This window comes from Chiloscyllium plagiosum, unplaced genomic scaffold, assembly GCF_037043375.1.
Source record: "Chiloscyllium plagiosum isolate Xiang-an unplaced genomic scaffold, Cpla_swu_hap1 HiC_scaffold_2, whole genome shotgun sequence".
Classification (NCBI taxonomy): Eukaryota; Metazoa; Chordata; class Chondrichthyes; order Orectolobiformes; family Hemiscylliidae; genus Chiloscyllium; species Chiloscyllium plagiosum.
The window spans coordinates 122,547,288-122,559,550 of NW_028270140.1; the positions used below are offsets into that span (position 1 = coordinate 122,547,288).

At 42.2% G+C, this 12,263-nt stretch overlaps 1 protein-coding gene across 4 annotated transcripts in view; it reads right to left on the reverse strand.

Moving 5' to 3' along the window:
* The window catches only part of wdr41 (WD repeat domain 41), a 62,743-nt gene extending 53,349 nt beyond the window's left edge, over window positions 1–9,394 (reverse strand). For 2 of the 4 annotated variants that reach the window (XM_088000352.1, XM_088000351.1), the window contains exon 1: window positions 9,259–9,394. The gene's annotated coding sequence lies outside the window, so the exon portion shown is untranslated. Of the gene's footprint in view, window positions 1–9,235 lie in introns of all 4 variants that reach the window. The other 2 variants (XM_088000354.1, XM_088000350.1) reach the window with 2 other exon arrangements.
* Between the last annotated feature and the right edge of the window lie 2,869 nt (window positions 9,395–12,263).

Here is a 12,263-nt window from a genome sequence, read left to right on the forward strand (position 1 = left end):
TTTCAACCAATAAAATGGACAGAAGCAGAAATTATAGATTTAAAAAGGAACTTGCTAAAATATTTCAAAGACTACAGAAAAATAAGTTTTTCAAAAGAACTGGTATAAACGTAATGGACCAAATGCATTCCTGCACTGAAAAATTATCTAATTCCAAAAGAAAGCAATGAAAAGTTTTGAATGTTGTTGATAGCACATTAGGAGAAAAGACACATGTTTGAATTGCTTAAGTAACTAGTACCTTGAGTAATTAATAACCTATTGCTGTGGTAAAACAAAAATTAGGATTCAGCCAGCATGTAACGAGTATATTGCTGCACAAATGGTCACTTGGAACACCTCTAACTTTGCAAATAAACCTATAGTCAGTTCATCCCTTATGATCACATCCCAAAGAATTTGGCCAATTGAGAGTCTATTTACAGAGCATATGATACAATAGGCAATAAATTAGTACCTCCTAGTTCACCCCTACATATCCAACACCCATTATAAAATTTCCCAGCAGCTATGGAAAACAGTAAAAAAAAAATTGCATGATGAGGCCAGCCCATCTGCTAGTGAAACCTTTAGATCTCTCATGTACATCACGATCAGGAGAGAGAAAATATGTTACGCTTTACACTGATTCAATGGTTAGAGGTGAAAACAAGCCTGGTCTTTGCCTTTTATCTTGATTTAAATAATTCTGAATTGACATAAACCACATTCTTAGTTTATAATTCGAAGCAAAGCAACACTGCTTACAAACATTCTATCCCAATTTTGATTATCTGAAATTCTCAACATAATACGGGTGCAAGTCATTTGACCCATTTTAATAACTGATATCTATACAACATCTCTTAGTAAAACAGAGGCCCTGAGGCACTATAAGAAGCACTATAAAACAAAATCTGACACAGCTACTTAAGGAGATATTAGAATAGCTGGTCAAAAGCTTGGTCAACATGTCGACTTTAAGGAGTTTTAGAAGTAGAGTGGGAAGACAAAAAGGTGGAGACATTTAGATCTAATGTTTTCAACTACAGTATTCCTAGCACCATTTCTTTCCCACCTTAACATATAATTATTCCTTATATTCTCAGGGCTTCTGCCTCTACCACTCTCAAATAATGGTTATTCCACACGAAGAATTCCCTCACAACAGACCTCAAATCTCTTTTCTAATATGAATCTATCTCCTCTGATTAAACTTTAACAAGTATCATTGGTCACATTCCTGTTTTTTTGCTACATTTAACACTGTTGTGTATTAATTTAACTCACTTTCAAACAGTATTCTTTTAAATTGAAATGACCAATCCTCTTAATCCTTTTCTCAATGCAGAACCCCTACACTCGGAATTAGCCTACTAGCTTTGCTCTGCACTGCTTCCAACATTTGAAAGTCTCTCTCCAGGCTGACAATTGCAGTACTTAACCTATGGTCTGGTGGAAAACTATACACTTGATCGTCACTGTAGCTAATTTGTATACTATTTTGTGCATATCATTCAAGACCCTAGCAGTTTGGAGCAGAACAGCTTTTCAATGTTTGGACAGGTTTAGTTGCAAGCCTAAGTTTCCCACATATCTTTCAACTTCATCCTTAGTAAGAACTTCTATTTAGCATTTTACTTGGAAATATATTGTCATTCCTTCATCATTACTGGGTCTAAATCCTGAAACTCCATCTGGAACATCACTGGATGTAACTATCCACACTGGCTGCATGATTTCCAAGTAGAATGCCCACCATCTTCAGTGCAATTAGGGACGGTTGATTAATAGTGGCCTTACCAGCAATGCACACATCCAATGAATTAACTGTATCTTTACAGAAACATCAGACAGAAATCATCATTGAGTAGAACAATAAAACATTGGGTAGGATAACTAACGGTTTGTTTAAAGAAATGTATTTTAAGGATTGAAGGAGAGTCCGAAAGGGTCATTAACCAAATGTCAAATTTCCGGCCAAGACAGCTGACAGAGTGATATCAAAGGAGGAGGGTGGGTGGTGGAAGAGGGAAGAGTTGGAGTTCTGAAATTTCTAAAAGCTGCAGGAAATTAACTAGTAGCAGTGCCATAAAGTGAGTGAAATATGTCATTCTAAAAAAAATTACACAGCAATCATCCTTTTAACAATCTGTTAAAAATAGCATTTTATTTCCTTCACATTCTGCCATTTTTCACCTTACAGACTTAGTACAAGCCATTTTTCCTCTTCATTTCGCTTTTAATTTCTTCATTAATTCATTTAAGATCATAAACAATTACTCGGTCAAGATAAGCATTTCCTCTTGAGGTTTTTCATTCACAGTAGGTGATCAAACATTCACAAGGGAAAATAAGCATTATGCCCTCTCTGCACAAATATATCCAAACTAAAATCGATATCATGTATAGATTTACCAACACAAAACCACTTGGGTTTTCCACGTGTGGTGTCTTGATTGGAGCGTCCTACTGAAATAAATTTTCTTACTTTCACATACTTAATTGATCATTGTTTTTCTTTGCTGCCCTTCATGTTAGCTTTGATTTTCATTTGTAGCACATGGATTCACAAATCAGAATAACTCATTTCATAGTTTTGTACCTCTCAGCGGATTGAATTAGCTTGTCTCCCAGGATGTCCTAACTATCTAGTGTTGTACATTCCTACCCACTCAGCCTTTTTAAAAATACTTTACAACCAACAATTAAATCCATAAAAAGCATGGAATAGTAACAGCATAAGTGGAGATCATTCAACCCATCATGTTTGGGCTGAAGTTTTGCAAAAGCAATTCACCTACTGCTGTCCTTTCACTCTTCTTCAATCTTGTAAACTTGTGCTCTCTTTTGAATCTGACTCCACCACATTCTCAGTGAGCACATTTCAGATCCAACCACACACTTCAAAGAAATGTTCTTTCTCACATCACTTCTTTTGCATATCATCTTAATTCATTGCCCTCTCCTCATCCTCCTTCTATCATTGTGAACTGTTCTCTTCTGCTATCTAGATTTCCAATGCTTATCAGTATCTCTATCAAATCTCTCCACAGAATAATGCCAGCTTTTCCAATCTATTTACCCAAATGAAGTTTCTCATCCTTGAGAATCTTTTTTGCAATATCAGTAATGCCTTCAATCTTCCAGCTGAGGCCAATCCAGTACTTCATATAGCTTTACCACAATAGACAAATGTTTTGGTCTTAGCAAATCAAGGTATAAATATTAGGCTCTTTCCCCAAAGTCTCACGCACAAGATGTAATTCACACACACCAACACCATACAAGCTAGGTGACCCCTTTGATCTCCTCGCAGGCATGCAAAGTCAAGTCAAATTGGCCTCGAACAAAGAAAAAACATCCCCTTTATACAGATCAGTTCGTAATGCTCACAGATACTCTGCTCACTCCCCCCACATAACCACACCTTACTCCAGGTACAATGGTAGGATGAGATCACCCTCAGAGATAATGCAAATGTAAATGCCCTAATCCTTGGGAATCAATATGCAGATGATTTCCTGACTCAGTGATTCCCCAAGACAATGCAGGTGTGATTTGTCCTCGCTTTGGGGGATGGCTGTGAAAGCATTTCTGAATGGAAGATACTGAATGATAGTTTAATTTGATAATAGTAGGGGAGTAGTAGCAAATGACTGTCTGAATGGAGTGGGAATCATGAATGTCATCCCCATCCACTTCCAGAATGTTCAGTCAGTGCAGTTTAATGCTTTAGTATTACATTAAAGTCCAGAAAGATAGTCCAATTTAATCTTTTAACGGTACATAAGGAAGTGGACAGGTAAATGCAGTTTCTGGATTAGTGGTGCTGGAAGAGCACAGCAGTTCAGGCACCATCCGAGGAGCAGTAAAATCAACGTTTCGAGCAAAAGCCCTTCATCAGGAATACAGGCAGAGAGCCATTTCTTCTTTAGAGACCGCAATTTCCCTTCCCACGTGGTTAAAGATGCCCTCCAACGCATCTTGTCCACATCTCGAACCTCCGCCCTCAGACCACATCCCTCCAACCGTAACAAGGACAGAACGCCCCTGGTGCTCACCTTCCACCCTACCAACCTTCGCCGACATTTCCACCACCTCCAAACAGACCCCACCACCAGGGATATATTTCCCTCCCCAACCCTTTTTGCCTTCCGCAAAGACCGCTCCCTCCGTGACTACCTGGTCAGGTCCACGCCCCCCCCCACAACCCACCCTCCCATCCTGGCACTTTCCCCTGCCATCGCAGGAATTGCAAAACCTGTGCCCACACCTCCTCCCTCACCTCCATCCAAGGCCCTAAAGGAGCCTTCCACATCCAAAGTTTTACCTGCACATCCACCAATATCATTTATTGTAACCTTGGCTCCCGATGCGGTCTCCTCTACATTGGAGAGACTGGACGTCTCCTAGCAGAGCGCTTTAGGGAACATCTCCGGGACACCCGCACCAATCAACCACACCACCCTGTGGCCCAACATTTCAACTCCCCCTCCCATTCAGCCGAGGACATGGAGGTACAGGGCCTCCTTCACCACCGCTCCCTCACCACCAGATGCCCTGAGGAAGAACACCTCATCTTCCGCCTCGGAACACTTCAACCCCAGGGCATCAATGTAGACTTCAACAGTTACCTAATTTCCCCTTCCCCCACCTCACCCTAGTTCCAAACTTCCAGCTCAGCATTGTCCCCATGACTTGTCCTACCTGCCTACCTTCTTTTCCACCTATCCACTCCATCCTTCACCCCCGACCTATCACCTACATCCCCTCCCCCACTCACCTATTGTACTCCATGCTACTTTCTCCCCACCCCCACCCTCCTCTCGCTTATCTCTCCACCCTTCAGGCTCTCGGCCTGTGTTCCTGATGAAGGGCTTTTGCCCGAAACGTCGATTTTACTGCTCCTCGGATGCTGCCTGAACTGCTGTGCTCTCCCAGCACCACTAATCCAGAATCTGGTTTCCAGCATCTGCAGTCATTGTTTTTACCTAGATAAATGCAGTTACCAAGTCTGCAGTGATCAGCCCTGATTATAATTGAATTTTGGAGCAGGGCCATATCTTCTTTTCCTGCGCTTAATTTGTGTTCCTTGCTTGTGTATTCTATTGAAGGCATGAAATTAAAGGGTTAAATGCACAAATGCTGTGCTAACTGTAGAGTGACCCTCAGATTTTGCAAACAATTGCAGAAAACATATTTTTGCTACTGTACAAAACCTGGATTCCACAAGCAATTGCAGAGAGGTTCTTCCTGTCATTGTAAATGTTCCTGCTATTGAGCAAAGTATGATCGTAGTATGCAACAGCCAACAGACATCTTGGAAACATTTTGCGACAAACAATGGCCCAGAACATGCTGTCGGTTCTCTGAAGGCAAGGCATGTACATAACTCTTGGGAAGGGGGTGGAACATAAAATGTATAAATCCTCAACACTTAATGAGAAGCTTGGCTACACTGTATTCAGTGTCTTGCTCCTCCCAAAAGCTTTTGCTAAAGTAAACTGAAGTCTTATTTTCTACTAAATTCAAGCATTATTTTATCTACAGCAAATTACCTACAACACTATACACCCTTTTATGAAGCCCACAATCCCAATGAAATTGTAAACCACTGTCTCAACCTGCCTTTCCATCAGAAATTGTTGCACATATGCGCCCAAGGTACCTGCCTGCCAATCTTCCACAGTTACGTAGCACCTAAGTGATCTTGGAGATGGAGCATATGGTGTAGGCCAGTACACTGAGGCCAGTACACCACAGTATACCAACAGCTCAGTTATTTTATTTTGATAACTTTTCTTTGTAGTTTTTGCATTCTGTTACAGTGCCTTTTAAGGGCTGGTTTCTTTAGTTAATTTGATTATTTGCTTTACTCAAGGGCGGCACGGTAGTTCAGTAGTTAGCACTGCTGCCTCACAGCACCAGCGTCCCAGGTTTGATTCCAGCCTCGGGTGACTGTCTGTGTGGAGTTTGCACATCCTCCCTGTGTCTGCGTGGGTTTCCTCTGGGTGCTCCGCTTTCCTCCCACAGTCCAAAGATGTGTAGGTCAGGTGAATTGGCCGTGCTGAATTGCCCATAGTGTTAGGTGCATTAGTCAGAGGGAATTGGGTCTGGGTGGGTTACTCTTTGGAGGGTCAGTGTGGACTGGTTGGGCCGAAAGGCCTGTTTCCACACTGTAGGAATCTAATCAAGACTGTAAACCAGGCTCCTCTGCTCCTGCATCACCTTTAGAATTGCATCCTTTAGTTTATATTGCATCTCCACTTCCTTCTTCTCCTCAAGATAATCACTTCTCTTACATTAAATCTTTTTTGCTACTTGCTCCACCAACCTATCTTCTTTTGAAGTTTTCACATTATCTTCTGCAAATTTCAAAATTATGTCCTGTAAAAGTCTAGGTCATTAATATACTTATTATAATCCAGCTATAGACCAGTAACCTCTCCAGTAAAGTAGACAAAATTGAAATCCCCTAGTATCTACTGAAAGAATAAAGCATTTACCAACACTACTCGCGGTCCCATGGATTCCATGGTTTTAAACAAGCAATTTTATTTTACTACTGTGATAAACATGGAAAATAAACTGCTACCATTTTTCAGATATAGTAAAAACAAAAACAGGCAGACTTTGGTTAGTTCTGTAAAGGTAAATCTTTCAAAAGTCCATAAAATCATTTGGACCATGACATAAATACATCATTGCTAAGATGGCATATGACTTCAAACACAGGTTCAATAACAGAGTTGGGTGACTGTGTGGAGTTTGCACGTTCTTCATATGTCTGCATAGGTTTCCTCTGGATGCTCTGGTTTCCTCCCTCAGTCCAAAGGTGTGCAGGTTAGATGGACTGACCATGCAAAATTGCCCCATGGTGTCCAGGGATGTTAGGCTAGGTGGGTTGACCATTATAAACGTGTGGTTACAGGGATAGGGTGGGATGTTCTCCGGAGGGTCAGTGCAGACTTTATGATCCAAATGACCTTTGTCTGCACTGTAGGAATTCTATGAATCTATGCACTTTCTAGAAGGCCTCCGTCATGTTTTCGGACAATATTTACTCTGTTGAGTTAATGACAGATCGGGCAACATATTAAGGCAATTAGTGGACAGCCTTGAACTAAAGAGTTCAGTTCAGAAGAGAAGTTTTTATCCTAGCAAGAGAAGTAGGATTTTCAGTCCAGTTTCAGAAATCTAACTCAGCAGAAATGGTTTCCAGTCTGTGGCATTTCCTAGCAGGGAGAGCTCAGGTAGTAGTCTTCAAGTTGTTCGAACTGAAAAGGTTAAGCCCATCAGAATTGAAAGAGGTTCAGACTCAAAAACGAATGCAAAAGTAAAGGAACTCAGCAATTCAAGGAAAAGAAATTAGAATGCATTGGCAAATATTTAATAGGCTGAGAGGAATGATATTTCTCTAGATAGGTGAGACAGTTTGGTAAATTGGTTGAAAAGTATGTCTACATGTTTATGTCAAGAGCTAATTTTCTTTTACATATTATAGCTTTGTCTTTTCTTCCCTCTTCCAACGTAAACTTGCATTCTGTTCTAAAATAACATCTACAGCTCAATTAAATATTTCAGTGACTAACCACCACATTAACCAATTGCAAAAATTAAATATGTCTATCAAGCCCAACTTTATCCTGGGATTTGTTTTGTCCACTTTTACCATCAATTGGGATCACAGCACTATGCAAGTCAACAAAACAAACACTAAATATTATCTGTCTTAATTTAGTTGATTTATTTATTGCCAAATGTATCTTGTAACGAAAGCATTAAAAATGTTGCATAGTGTCGAATTAAACAAAACAAAATATAAAGGCACAAAAATGAAGTACTAAAGGAACAGTTTACAGTCCTTCTTGTTAAGTACTCCGTCATGGGCTCTTTGCCTTGCCACCGCTACCAGAACAAAAATTAATGAAAAGTCAGCACTCTTCCACACCACCAATGCCCCACCACAGAGTCTTCACTGGACCTCAACAAAGCAGATCCCACCGATGCTGCCAGGTACTGCACCAATTCAAACCCAACTCCCCAGTTGCCACAAATCTGCTTCAGGTCCATCTCACTAATGAAGACAGTCCTTCGAGGTGAGACAGAGGTTCACCTGCCTCTCTTCCATCCTCGTTTACTGCATCAGATGCTCCTGATGTGGTTTTCTCTACATCAGGGAGACCAAATGTAAACTTAGGGAACTTGTCACCGAGCATCTCAGCCAGGCATGCAGGGGCCAACTGGACCTCCCAGTCACTGCCCATTTTAATTCCCTTCCCACTCCCTTTCCGACATAACCATCCTTGGCCTCCTCCATTACCACAATGAACCAAACTGCAAACTGGAAGAATAACACCACCTCATCTTCTGCTTGGGCAGAACTCCACATTGAGTTCTCCAATTTCAAACAACCTCCCTTCCCAGCCCCTCTCCCTCCCTCCCACTGCTCCCTGCCACCAACCAGATTCGACTTAAGATTAAAAAAACCCATAGTGTTAGAGGTATATATTAATATGAAAAGAGAATTGGCTAATAGAAGATATGGAGTTGGGGTAAAGGGGTATTTTCAAGATGGCCACCTGTAACTGGTGGAGTGCCACAGGGATCAATGCTCAGGCTACAATTATTTCCAATATGTATTAGCGACTTGGATAAAATAAATGAATACACTACAGTCAGGTTTGCAGATGCCAAAAAATAGGTGGGTAGACAAACAGTGAGGATGGCACAAACACTGCAGTGATAGAGGCAGATTGAGTGGACAAAAACTTGGCAGATGGAAGGAACAATGCAGCAAAATGTGAGGTTATGAACGTAGGCAGGAAGATTAGAGGAGTAAATAGCAGGGCAGACTCGATGGGCTGAATGGCCTGCTTCTGTTCCTAAATCTTCTGGCCCTTTATAGCAAAATTCCAACATTGCACACCCTGATCACAGGTTTCCAGTTTCAGAATCCAATCTTTTAACCCATTACCGTCATCAGGGACTCATTATTAAAGGTGGGCAGATGGAATTGACACAAAGATCAGCCATGATCTTCTCATTGACCAATGGGCCAGGCTGGAGGCGCTGAATGGCCTCCTCCCGTGTCTGACCTCACACCCAACGGTCCCATGCAATTCTTGTCAATAGAAGGGATAATATTATTGACAGTGGAACTAAGGGCTGCTTCAAGTTTACAATCAGTTCCCCATTTAGAGCTTAATTATCACCACACTGTGTACTACACTCTGATTTAAAGTGAACCTACCCGGCTGGCAGAGAGGCACTCACCGGACTGACGTGCCCGGGAAAAGTTAACGTGGTAACTGTCACGCAGGAGAAGGAGATACCGGTCAGCGCCGCCAAGATTGGAGCGGGAAGAGAAAGGCGGAGCGACTCCAACACCGGACTGTCAACATCCACCACAGCTGCCACACCCGGAAATGACGCAGCACTCTTTCCCCCCCCCCCCCCTCCCGGCTGATGGGTGCAATGGCTGATGGGAATGAGGTCGGATCAAGGCGACGGGGAGCGGTGTCTATGACGTCACCGGGGCAGTCAGGAGTAAGGTCAGGGAAGGTGTTGTTGGGTAGGAAACACAATCTGGTTAATAACAACCAGACATTCAGTTCTTTTGTTAGTTGACTGGGGGATGAATATCGGCTAAAACACTGAGAATGACTTGTCTGCTTGTCCTCAAAATAATACCACAGGATCTATATCCACCCAAGCAGGTAGACAGGGGTTTGCTCTAACATTTCATGTGAAAGATGATCCATCCAACCATCCTGAGTAACAAAGGATCAGCTTTGACTTTTGCATTCAAATCCTGCATCTGGGATTTGAACCTAAAGCCTTATTACTAAAAGGAAAGTGAGGCAGCAACTGAACCACTGCTGACACTTTATGTTGTGATTTTGATTTGATTTGATTTATTGTTGTCATATGTACCTAAATACAGTGAAAAGTTCTGTTGTGTGAACAGTACAGGCAGATCACAGCATACAAGGACACACAGATCATGGGGTGTTTTGACATAGCGAGGTATACAAGTTTACAGCTGCAAAAGAGGTGCACAAAAATAAAATCAACATTAGATTTGAAATTAGAGAGGTGGATTCAGCAGTCTAATAACAGCAGCATAACCACCATTGATACTCAGTTCATGAACATTTAAATGATGAATTTATCATTGCCTTAATCATAGAAGTCGAAATGTGTGGCGCTTGAAAAGCACAGCAGGTTAGGCAGCATCTAAGGAGCAGGAGAGTCAACGTGTTGTCAGGAATGTGTATGCCCGAAACGTTGACTCTCCTACTACTCCTGACCTGCTGTGCTTCTCTAGCGCCACACTTTTCGACTCTGACTCCTCAGTGTCTGCAGTCTTCACTTACTCCTGAATCATAGAAGTACCAACTGAACTGTGTGCATTTGTATCAGTTGAAGGTGAAATATTGACAAGAGGTTGGGAAGGTTCCCAAAGCTTTTACAAATAGTCAATTTCACTGTATACTATCAGAATAGGCCAGACGATTTTCTTTTGAAACCACCATCTGAGGCATGTTTGTACAACAATAGAGCACTTCCTCATTTCTGCATTGGAGTGACAAGCTAGATTAAAGGATGAGTTGCTTCTAAATGGGATAAAATGTAGTGAAAATAATATCCTCAGTTGTTTATTTAGAGTGATAGAGATGTACAGCATGGAAACAGACCCTCCATCCAACTCATCCATGCTGACCAGATATCTCACCCCAAACTAGTCCCACCTGCCAGCACTCGGCCCCTATCCCTCCAAACCCTTCCTATTCATATACCCATCCAACCGCCTTTTAAATGTTGCAATTGTACCAGCCTCCACCACTTCCTCTGGCAGTTCATTCCATACCCGTACCACCCTCTGTGTGAAAAAGTTGCCACTTAGGTCTCTTTTATATCTTTCCCCCTCACCCTTAACCTATGCCCTCTAGTTCTGGACTCCCTGACCCAGGGAAAAGACTTTGCCTATTTACCCTGTCCATGCCCCTCATAATTTTGTAAATCTCTATAAGGTCACCCCTCAGCCTCCGACGCTCCAGGGAAAACAGCCCCAGCCTGTTCAGCCTCTCCCTATAGCTCAAATCCTCCAACTCTGGCAACATCCTTGTAATTCTTTTCTGAACCCTTTCAAGTTTCACAACATCTTTCCGATAGAAAGGAGACCAGAATTGCATGCAATATTCTAACAGGGGCCTAACCAATGACCTCCCAACTCCTGTACTCAATACTCTGACCAATAAGGGAAAACATACCAAACGCCTTCCTCATTATCCTATCTACCTGCGACTCCACTTTCAAGAAGCTATGAACCTACACTCCAAGGTCTCTTTGTTCAGCAACACTCACTAGGACCTTACCATTCAGTGTAAAGTCCCAAAATGCAGCACCTCGCGTTTATCTGAATTAAACTTCATCTGCCACTTCTCAGTCCATTGGCCCATCTGGTCAAGATCCTGTTGTAATCTAAGGTAACCTTCTTCGCTGTCCACTACACCTCCAATTTTGGTGTCATCTGCAAACTTACTAACTGTACCTCTTATGCTCGCATCCAAATCATTTATGTAAATGACAAAAAGTAGAGGACCCAGCACCGATCCTTGTGGCACTCCACTGGTCACAGGCCTCCAGTCTGAAAAACAACCCTCCACCACATCCCTCTGTCTTCTACCTTTGAGCCAGTTCTGTATCCAAATGGCTAGTTCTCCCTGAATTGCATGAGATCTAACCTTGCTAATCAGTCTCCCATAGGGAACCTTGTCGGCCATATTACTGAAGTCCATATAGATCACATCTACCGCTCTGCCCTCATCAATCCTCTTTGTTACTTTCTTCAAAAAACACAATCAAGTTTGTGAGACATGATTTCCCATGCACAAAGCCATGTTGACTATCCCTAATTAGTCCTTGCCTTTCCAAATACATGTACATCCTGTCCCTCAGGATTCCCTCTAACAACTTGCCCACCACCTAGGTCAGGCTCACTGGTCTATAGTTCCCTGGCTTGTCCTTACCACCCTTCTTAAACAGTGGCACCACGTTTGCCAACCTCCAGTCTTCCAGCACCTCACCTGTGACTATCGATGATACAAATATCTCAGCAAAAGGCCCAGCAATCACTTTTCTAGCTTCTATGCCCGATCAGCTCCTGGGGATTTATCCACCTTTACCTGTTTCAAGACATTCAGCACTTTCTCCTCTGTAATCTGGACATTTTGCAAGGTGTCACCATCTATTTCCCTACAGTCTATATCTACCAT